Below are 9,969 nucleotides of genomic sequence, written 5' to 3'. Positions count from 1 at the left end.
TGAAGCTCTGACTTCCGGGTCAGAGTGACGCCAGCAGCGTGATCAGGTCATGTGATCACGCTGCTGACGTCACTCACCCGCGCGGCAGAGCAGACTCCTCACCAGGCTCCCGGGGCAGAATCAGTCATCTTTCTTTGCTTACAGCCACCCACAGTGCAGGATGTACAAACACTGCCCTGCGCGGTGCGTGTCTGTGATTGGCTGTGAGCTCCTCCTCACCGCTTCCTGGACCTCCTCTTCAGCTCCAGGGACAAGAGAAGTTTCCCTGTGTGTGCAGAGCGGTGCACAGACTAGAAGGAAACAAGCAAGAAAGGGAAGAGGTGGGCGGAGCCAGGTATGTGGGGGGAATTAGACACAGACAGTGCTGAGGTGAGGAGAGTTGGTTATTGGAGAAGCTACTGAGGAGAGGAGAGGGGTGATGGGAAAAGCTACTGAGTGGAGATTGATACACACTACTGGGCAGTTATATTCCTGCGCAGAGGGTGGAAACCTTACAGCACTTTCCCCTGCATGGCTGCTATTCACAGACAGGAGCCTCCTCCCTCCTGTAATGCTCCCAGGAGCTCAGCAGTCGGGACAGGGTGGGGGGAGGTGGGGAGGCATGCAAGACTGACAAGATTGATTCCTGACTGCATGACCCCCCATTTCCTGTCCTCTAATTGTTTGTATACAGTGTGTATTGTGTGTGTGCAGGCTGTGTGCTGTACTGTCAGAATATATACAGTGTGTATAGTGTGTGCAGGTTGTGTGTTGTACTGTTAGTTTATATGTGTATATACAGTGTGTATGGTGTGTGCAGGCTGTGTGCTGTAATGTCAGTATATATGTGTATAGTGTGTGTGCAGGCTGTGTGCTGTACTGTTAGTTTATATGTGTATATACAGTGTGTATGATGTGTGCAGGCTGTGTGCTGTAATGTCAGTATATATGTGTATAGTGTGTGCAGGCTGTGTGCTGTACTGTCAGTATATATACAGTGTGTATAGTGTGTGCAGGTTGTGTGTTGTAATATCAGTATATATGTGTATAGTGTGTGTGCAGGCTGTGTGCTGTACTAGGGAGGGGGGATTTATTGTGTGTGGGGAGAATTGGAGTGGAGATGGAGGATTTAATGTGTGGGGTAGATCTGAGGACACAAAATGAAGAGCAAAGGGGGAGATGGGGGGCACGTATGAGAAAACAGTATGGGGGAATGGGGGGCATGTATGAGGAAACAGTATGGGGGATGGGTGCAGACAGTTTGGGGAGCAAATGGGGGAATGTATGCAGACACAGTATGAGTAGCAATGTGAAAAACGTATGTGGACAGAGTACGGGGAGTGAGGGTGTTGGGATGTGTGCATGCGTAGCATGGAGGGACAGTGTAAGGGCACAGCCAGGAGGGGATAGTATACCAAGGAGGGGGAGTGTGATGAGAGAGTACAGTATAAATACTGGGCCCTGTATGGGGGACACAGTATGAGAGGACAGTGTAAAAATGGGGGCCGATATGGAAAGGGGAGGTCAGTGTAAAGAGCGTGTACCATAAGAGGGACAGTGTGGGGGTCATATTTTATGCAGACAATATAGCGAGGGGCAATTTTTTTATTCAGGAGCATTATAATGACACTTGTATCTTTAACCCCTTAGTGACAGAGCCAATTTGGTACTTAATGACCGAGCCAATTTCACTAAAATGACACTAAAGTGTCACTTTATGAGGTTATAACTCTGGAACGCTTTAATGGATCCTGCTGATTCTGAGACTGTTTTTTCGTGACATGTTGTACTTCACGCTAGTGGTAACATTTCTTCGATATTGCTTGCGATTATTTATGAAAAAAATGGAAATATGGTGAAAATTTTTAAAATTTTGCAATTTTCAAATTTTGTATTTTTATGCCCTTAAATCAGAGAGATATGTCACACAAAATAGTTAATAAATAACATTTCCGACATATCTACTTTACATCAGCACAATTTTGGAAACAAAATTTTTTTTTGTTAGGGAGTTATAAGGGTTAAAATTTGACCAGCAATTTCTCATTTTTACAACACCATTTTTTTTTAGGGACCACATCACATTTGAAGTCATTTTGAGGGGTCTATATGATAGAAAATAACCAAGTGTGACACCATTCTAAAAACTGCACCCCTCAAGGTACTAAAAACCACATTCAAGAAGTTTATTAACCCTTTACGTGCTTCACAGGAACTCAAACAATGTGGAAGGAAAAAATGAACATTTAACTTTTTTTGCAAACACTTTAATTCAGAACCATATTTTTTTATTTTCACAAGTGTAAAAACAGAAATTTAACCATACATTTTGTTGTGCAATTTCTCCTGAATACACTGATAACCCATATGTGGGGGTAAACCACTGTTTGTGCGCACCGCAGAGCTTGGAAGAGAAGGAGCGCCGTTTGACTTTTTCAATGCAGAATTGGCTGGAATTGAGATCGGATGCCATGTCACGTTTGGAGAGCCCCTGATGTGCCTAAACAGTGGAAACCCCCCACAATTGACACCATTTTGGAAACTAGACCCCTTAAGGAACTTAACTATATGTGTGGTGAGCACTTTGAGCCCCCAAGTGCTTCACAGAAGTTTATAACGTAGAGCCGTGAAAATAAAAAATCACATTTTTTCTACAAAAATGATCTTTTTGCCCCAAAATTTTTATTTTCCCAAGGGTAACAGGAGAAATTAGACCACAAAAGTTGTTGTGCAATTCCTCCTGAGTACGTTGATACCCCATATGTGAGGGTAAACCACTGTTTGGGCTCACTGCAGAGCTTGGAAGAGAAGGAGCGCCGTTTTACTTTTTCAATGTAGAATTAGCTGGAATTGAGATCGGATGCCATGTCGCGTTTGGAGAGCCACTGATGTGCCTAAACAGTTTAAACCCCCCACAAATGACACCATTTTGGAAACTAGACCCCTTAAGGAACTTATCTAGATGTGTGGTGAGCACTTTAAACCCCCAGGTGCTTCACGGAAGTTTATAACGTAGAGCCGTGAAAATAAAAAATCCTTTTTTTTCACTCAAAAATGATTTTTTAGCCTGCAATTTTTTATTTTATCAAGGGTAACAGGAGACATTGGACCACAAAATCTGTTGACCAGTTTGTCCTGAGTACGCTGATACCCCATATGTGGGGGGAGGGCACTGTTTGGGCACCCATCAGGGCTCGGAAGGGAAGGAGCGCCGCTTGGAATGCAGACTTTGATGGGATGGTCTGCAGGTGTCATGTTGCATTTGCAGAGATCCTGATGTAACTAAACAGTAGAAACCCCCCACAAGTGACTCCATTTTGGAAACTAGACCCCCCAAAGAGCTTATCTAGATGTGTGGTGAGCACTAGGAACCCCCAACTGCTTCACAGAAGTTTATAATGTAGAGCCATGAAAATAAAAAAAATCATATTTTTTCCACAAAAATGATCTTTTCACCCCCAAATTTTTACTTTCACAAGGGTAACAGGAGAAATTAGACCCCAAAATGTATTGTGCAATTTATGCTGAGTAGGCTGATACCCCATATGTGGGGGATAAACCACTGTTTGGGCGCATGGCAGAGCTTGGAAGGGAAGGAGCGCCGTTTTGGAATGCAGACTTTGATAGAATGGTCTGCAGGCATTATGTTGCGTTTGCAGAGCCCCCGATGTACCTAAACAGAAGAAACCCCCCACAAGTGACCTCATTTTGGAAACAAGACCCCCCAAGGAACTTATCTAGATGTGTTGTGAGAACTTTGAATGCCCAAGTGCTTCACAGAAGTTTATAATGCAGAGTCGTGAAAACAAAAAAAAATATTTTTTTCACAAAACAGATATTTTTAGCCCCCCAATTTTTATTTTCACAAAGGTAACAAGAGAAATTGGACCCCAAAAGTTGTTGTCCAATTTGTCCTGAGTATACTGATACCCCATGTGTGGGGGGACCACTGTTTAGGTGCATGGCTTAGCTCGGAAGGGAAGGAGTGCCGTTTTGGAATGCAGACTTTGATAGAATGGTCTGCGGGCGTTATGTTGTATTTGCAGAGTCCCAGATATACCTAAACAGTAGAGACCCCCAGAAGTGACCCCATTTTGGAAACTAGACCCCCCAAGGAACTTATCTAGATGTGTTGTGAGAACTTTGAATGCCCAAGTGCTTCACAGAAGTTTATAATGCAGAGTCGTGAAAATAAAAAATATTTTTTTTTTCCACAAAAAAAGATTTTTTAGCCCCCAAGTTTTTATTTTCACAAGGGTATCAGGAGAAATTGGACCCCAAAATTGTTGTCCAATTTATCCCGAGTACGCTGATGCCCCATATGTGGGGGTAAACCACTGTTTGGGCGCACAGCAGAGCTCAGAAGGTAGGGAGCACCATTTTACTTTTTGAGCACAAAATTGGCTGTGGCGTTTAGAGACCCCCTGATGTACCTTAACAGTGGAAACCCCCCAATTCTAACTCCAACCCTAACCCAAACACACCCCTAACCCTAATCCCAACCCGATCCATAATCCTAATCACAACCCTAACCCCCAAAACACCCCTAACCCTAATCCCAAAGCTAACCATAACCCTAATCAAAACCCTAAACCCAGCACCCCCCTAATCCTAATCTCAACCCTAACCTCAAAACCTAACCCTAATCCCAATACACCCCTATCCTTAATCCCAACCCTAACCTTAACCCTAATCCCAAACCTAACCCTAATCCCAAATGTAACCCTAATGCCAACCCTAATCCAAATCCTAATCCCAACTCTAACCCTAACTTTAGCCCAAACCCTAACTTTAGCCCTAAACCTAGCCCCAACCCTAACCCTAACTTTAGCCCCAACCCTAGCCCTAACCCTAGCTCTAACCCTAATCCTAGCTCTAGCCCTAACCCAAGCCCTAACCCTAAGGCTATGTGCACATGTTGTGGATTTTGCTGCGGATCCGCAGCGTTTCCGCAGCTGTGGGTCCGCAGCAGTTTCCCATGAGTTTACAGTACAATGTAAACCTATGGGAAACATAAAACGCTGTGCCCATGCTGCGGAAAAAAACACATGGAAACGCAGCGGTTTACATTCCGCAGCATGTCAATTATTTCTGCTGATTCCGCAGCGGTTTTACACCTGCTCCATAATAGAAAACCGCAGGTGTAAAACCGCAGTGGAATTCGCACAAAAACCGCGGTACATCCGCGATAAATCCGCAGGAAAAATGCAGCGTTTTGGTCCTGCGGATTTATCAAATCCGCTGCGGAAAAATCCGCAGAGAACCATTCTATGTGTGCACATATCCTAACCCTACCCCTAACCCTACCCCTAACCCTAACCCTACCCCTAACCCTACCCCTAACCCTACCCCTAACCCTACCCCTAACCCTAACCCTAACTGTACCCCTAACCCTAACCCTATTTGGAAAATAGAAATTCATACATTTTTTTTTATTTTATTATTTTTTTCTTACTAAGGGGGTGATAAAGGGGGGGGGTTATTTACTATTTTTTTTATTTTGATCACTGTGATAGGATCTCACAGTGACCAAAATAAAAAAAGAGGAAGAATTTTCTTCTGCCGGCCGGCAGATCATGGCGGGCGTACTGCGCATGCGCCCGCCATTTTCTTACCGGAGCAAGAAGCCGGCAGCCAGCAGAAGAAGCAGGAGGACCCAAGGACACCGGTAAGTATAACAGGGTCCCCGAATCCCCCTATTTCTCTGTCCTCTGATGTGCGATCACATCAGAGGACAGAGAATGACATCGATTTTGTTTTTTGTTTTTTTTTTGCGGTCGCCGGTAAACAGTTAATTACCGGCGATCGCAAAACAGGGGTCGGTAAAAACCGACCCCGATCATGTTCTTTGGGGTCTCGGCTACCCCGGACAGCCGAGACCCCAAAGAACATCCGGGTGCCGGGCGGCGGGCGCACTGCGCATGCGCCCGCCATTATTTCCCCGGAAAAAGATGGCGGCGCCCATCGGGAGCCACGAGGAGCACTGGGGGAGGTAGGTGAGTATTGGGGGGCTATCGGGGACCACATTTCTCTGTCCTCCGATGTGCGATCACATCGGAGGACAGAGAAATTAAATGGCAAATCGCGTTTTTGTTTTTTTTTTGTTGCGACCGCCGGTAAACGGTTAATTACCGGCAATCGCAACTCGGGGGTTGGTAAAAAAACCCCGAATCATGTTCTCTGGGGTCTCGGCTACCCTCAGCAACCGAGACCCCAGAGAAATTCCGACTCTGGGGGGCGCTATTCACTTTTTCCACAGCGCCGTTAATTAACGGCGCTGTGGTTTAAGTACCCTTAGCGGCCGCCGTTAAAAGGCGTATCGGCGGTCGTTAAGGGGTTAAGGGCGTCATGTGGAGATTTTCTGCAAAAGAGCGGAGAAGATGGAAGTCTGCAGAGACGGCTGTGGATGAGAAAACTCATCATGGGGTCTGGCCAAGATGAAGAAAAGGAGAAGGACTCCAGAGACAACGTCATCTATAAGGTACCTCGATGTAAATGTTATTTGTGAAACTGACTAACTCTCATGTTTTTATTTATGTTAGGAGCATTAAAGGGGATGTCCAGGTTTGTGATGAGTCTGCAGTCATTCTTTGTGACTGCAGTATCCTGAGTTCTCACAGTGCGCACTGCACACTGTCAGGATTCTCTCGTGCTGGCGATTCACATACATGCGGTCACATGCTGACTAGACATATGTGGCCTCAGTCAATGAAAATGAACTGAGTGAGGCCGGGCACGTCTGGTCGGAATGTGGTCAGAAGTATACAAATCACATGCTTATGTTGACATGACTGTCCACCGGCAAGGGAGAATCCTAAAAGTGTGCAGTGCATGCGTTGTGAGAATTCAGAAGCTGCGATGTCAGGATTCAGCTCTGCAGGTTCCAGTAGTCGTCACATGGACGCTTCACTCACATGCGACTTTCACACTTATGGTCCTGTGACACCGAGCTTCCCTTCTGCTTCTCTCAATTTGTCACTGAACATTGAGAGCATTAGGGAGAGGAGCTCGTGGGTACATGACTAAGTGTAAAAAATTGCATGCGTTCTGGGGGGGGGGGGGGGGCACCAAACTGAATTCTTGCCCCGGGTGCCAGAAACCCTAGATACACTTCTGATCTGCAGCGTTTCTGCGCGGAAAAATCTGTTGCAGATCTGCAGCAAATCCGCATCGTGTGCACACAGCCTAAATATCCCTCTCATGGATCACCTGATACCACTGAGGTAATTCCCAATCTTCACCCTCTGCTCATAGAGGCAGAGGAAGGGGTAAGGGGGGCAGAGAGAGAGGACCACCACATATCTGAACCAGAAGACATAGCATCCCATGTCTCCTGGCTGCAGTTATCTTGTGAATTCTCCACACCCCATACCCCTTGAGTGACAGGCTTTGAGTGACAAAGGCAAGTGTAGGGAGAGATTTGTCAGAGATGTACAGAGAGACATATCACTCAAAGAGATGAAGGTGTGTAAAAGCCACCAGAAATACTCCTTTTGGTCTGGTCACTAGTGTTGAGCATTCCGATACCGCAAGCATCGGGTATCGGCCGATATTTGCGGTATCGGAATTCCGATACCGAGTTCTGATATTTTTGTGATATCGGAAATCGGAATCGGAAGGGAAGTTCCCAGTGTATGGTTCCCAGGGTCTGGAGGAGAGGAAACTCTCTTCAGGCCCTGGGATCCATATTCATGTGTAAAATAAAGAATAACAATAAAAAATAGGGATATACTCACCCTCTGACGCGCCCTGGTTGTAACCGCTGCAACCGGCAGCCTCCGTTCCTAAGAATGAGCGAGTGAAGGACCTGCGATGACGTCGCGGCTTGTGATTGGTCGCGTGAGCAGTCACATGAGCGGTCACGCGACCAATCACAAGCCGCGACGTCATCGAAGGTCCTTAACTCGGCATTCTTAGGAACGGAGACACCGCTAAGAGCAGGGGCCACCGGAGGGGTGAGTATATCAATATTTTTTATTTTTATTCTTTATTTTATACATAAATATGGATCCCAGGGCCTGAAGGAGAGTTTCCTCTCCTTCAGACCCTGGGAACCATTCCGATATTTTGTGTCCCATAGATATGCATTGGTATCGGGTATCGGTATCGACGAGATCCGATATTTTGCCGGTATCGGCCGATCCAATCCGATACCTATACCTTTGCATATCAGAAGGTATCGCTCAACACTACTGGTCACCACTTGAGACACATGTCTCTGGATGACTTTTTTTTTTATGAAACACTGCAACATTTCAGAGTTAAACACACCTGTTTGAAATTACAGAGCTAGACTCTGGTTCAGGTAACATGAATCAGCTTTCAGGATTCTTTTAATGATTTTAGGTAAATTACACAAAATAGAAAAGTTAGTCTTGTACGAAGAATCAGTCTCATAGTCTAAGGAAATTTTAAGACAATGTATCATGCTCAAGTCTTTCTAAGGAAGCGCAGGTATACAATAGCACTGTAATATGGTACAAAACAGCTAGCAAAGCAGTAGGAGGCAGTGTAGCTATTGTTATACCAAACCTCCTGTAGAAAGTAAAAAATGAAATCACATAGACCCTACTTAAACTGTGTAACCTTCCAGTAGTTTAATGTTTCTTCTTCCTTTGAAAGATATAGGTTGCACGCCTAGTAGATACTGCAGAGATGGAAAAAGAGCATAGGCTCTGCCTTTAAGTCTCCAGGTTTCAACGCAGGAGCCTTTTGTGAAATACGTACTCGCAAAAATGTGAAAATGTGGAAAAGAGCGACTAGGTCCTACAGGCGGTCTCTGCTGTTACATGTATAAATAACAGCAGATACCTCATGTTCTCCAATTTTATATATATGTATATATTGCAGTCCTGCGGTAGCAAGCTGTGCAGTGATGAGGCAGTGACCCAACAAAATTCCAACACAAAAGTCTCTTTTATGCATTACGTCACAGCATTAAATGTCCAATTCACACCAGTGCATATCCTTAATGTCCAATTCATAGCACTACATAGTTTCCAGTATCCTCCGGATAGCAGTTGAGCACATATACTCTGGGTTACACAGTCACTACACACGCCAGTCTACCTTCATGACCTGTTGCCGTTGACAACCGCACCACCATGTCAATGTCTCTTTACTCACAGCTTTTCCACAGTACACAATATCCCTCAGTTTGCAGCTGTTACACATGCTAGTCCTCTTTTGGGCACAGGACAGTCTACCTCCGGTTCACCTCTGGGTACAAGACCGTCCACCTCTGAGACCAGTTACCATGGGCAACTGCACTGCTGTGTAAGCTGTGGGTGCCAGACTATTCAGCTGCATTGGCTGTTTTGGCTCTGCTAGCCTGTGTTGCCTCACACAGGTGTTGCTCTGCACACTATCAAGCACCAACTGACTCTGGCCCTGACACACCCATAGCCTTTACTGCAAAGATTTTAACTGGGATCTGTGGCCTTCAGCCACATGGAAAACCCGGGCCTGGAATGAAATGGACTGCATGACTATCACTCTGCAGTCTATTTCAAAATACAAAACCCAGAGCAGTTTTCCTTAAATCTGCCTTGGACACTAGCATGCCCAAGACTAACGCTTATTTTTAGTCTGCATTGCAATCACAGCTATGCCTGTGACTGCAAAGCACTCTCATGGCCTATATACGCCTCCGTGTGCATCCTGGGGGAACACACAGTGCCCCCTACATATGACGTTCACTGCCTCACCATTGCAATCACAGCTACGCCTGTGACTGCAATGCACCCCCAAGGCCTCAATACGCCTCCGTGCGCATCCTGGGGGGAACATACAGCACTCCCTAGCTGTGACACTGATCACTGCTTCACATATCCCCCCTCTGTTGAAACCTGTGGGGTTGAACACTAGTCACCCCACATGGGCACGTAACAGGGCATCCGCATGACCCTGTGACACCTCCGCCCGACATGGTACTGAGAAATCAAAGTAAGGACCGGAACCATTGGTTGATGCACGCATCTTGATTAACCA

The 9,969-nt window shown here is 45.8% G+C and overlaps 1 long non-coding RNA gene across 1 annotated transcript in view; it reads left to right on the top strand.

Annotated features, from left to right (window-relative positions):
- Nucleotides 1–200: 200 nt before the first annotated feature.
- LOC143793773 (uncharacterized) overlaps nt 201–9,969 on the top strand; it is an 86,280-nt gene continuing 76,511 nt past the window's right edge. The window contains exon 1 of the long non-coding RNA XR_013220251.1: nt 201–334. This is a non-coding gene — a long non-coding RNA (uncharacterized LOC143793773). The remainder of the gene's footprint in view (nt 335–9,969) is intronic.

Source organism: Ranitomeya variabilis, chromosome 1, assembly GCF_051348905.1.
Source record: "Ranitomeya variabilis isolate aRanVar5 chromosome 1, aRanVar5.hap1, whole genome shotgun sequence".
In the NCBI taxonomy this organism is placed as follows: Eukaryota; Metazoa; Chordata; class Amphibia; order Anura; family Dendrobatidae; genus Ranitomeya; species Ranitomeya variabilis.
Note: the sequence above shows the minus strand (reverse complement) of the source record. Positions and strands in the feature narration are given on the sequence as shown.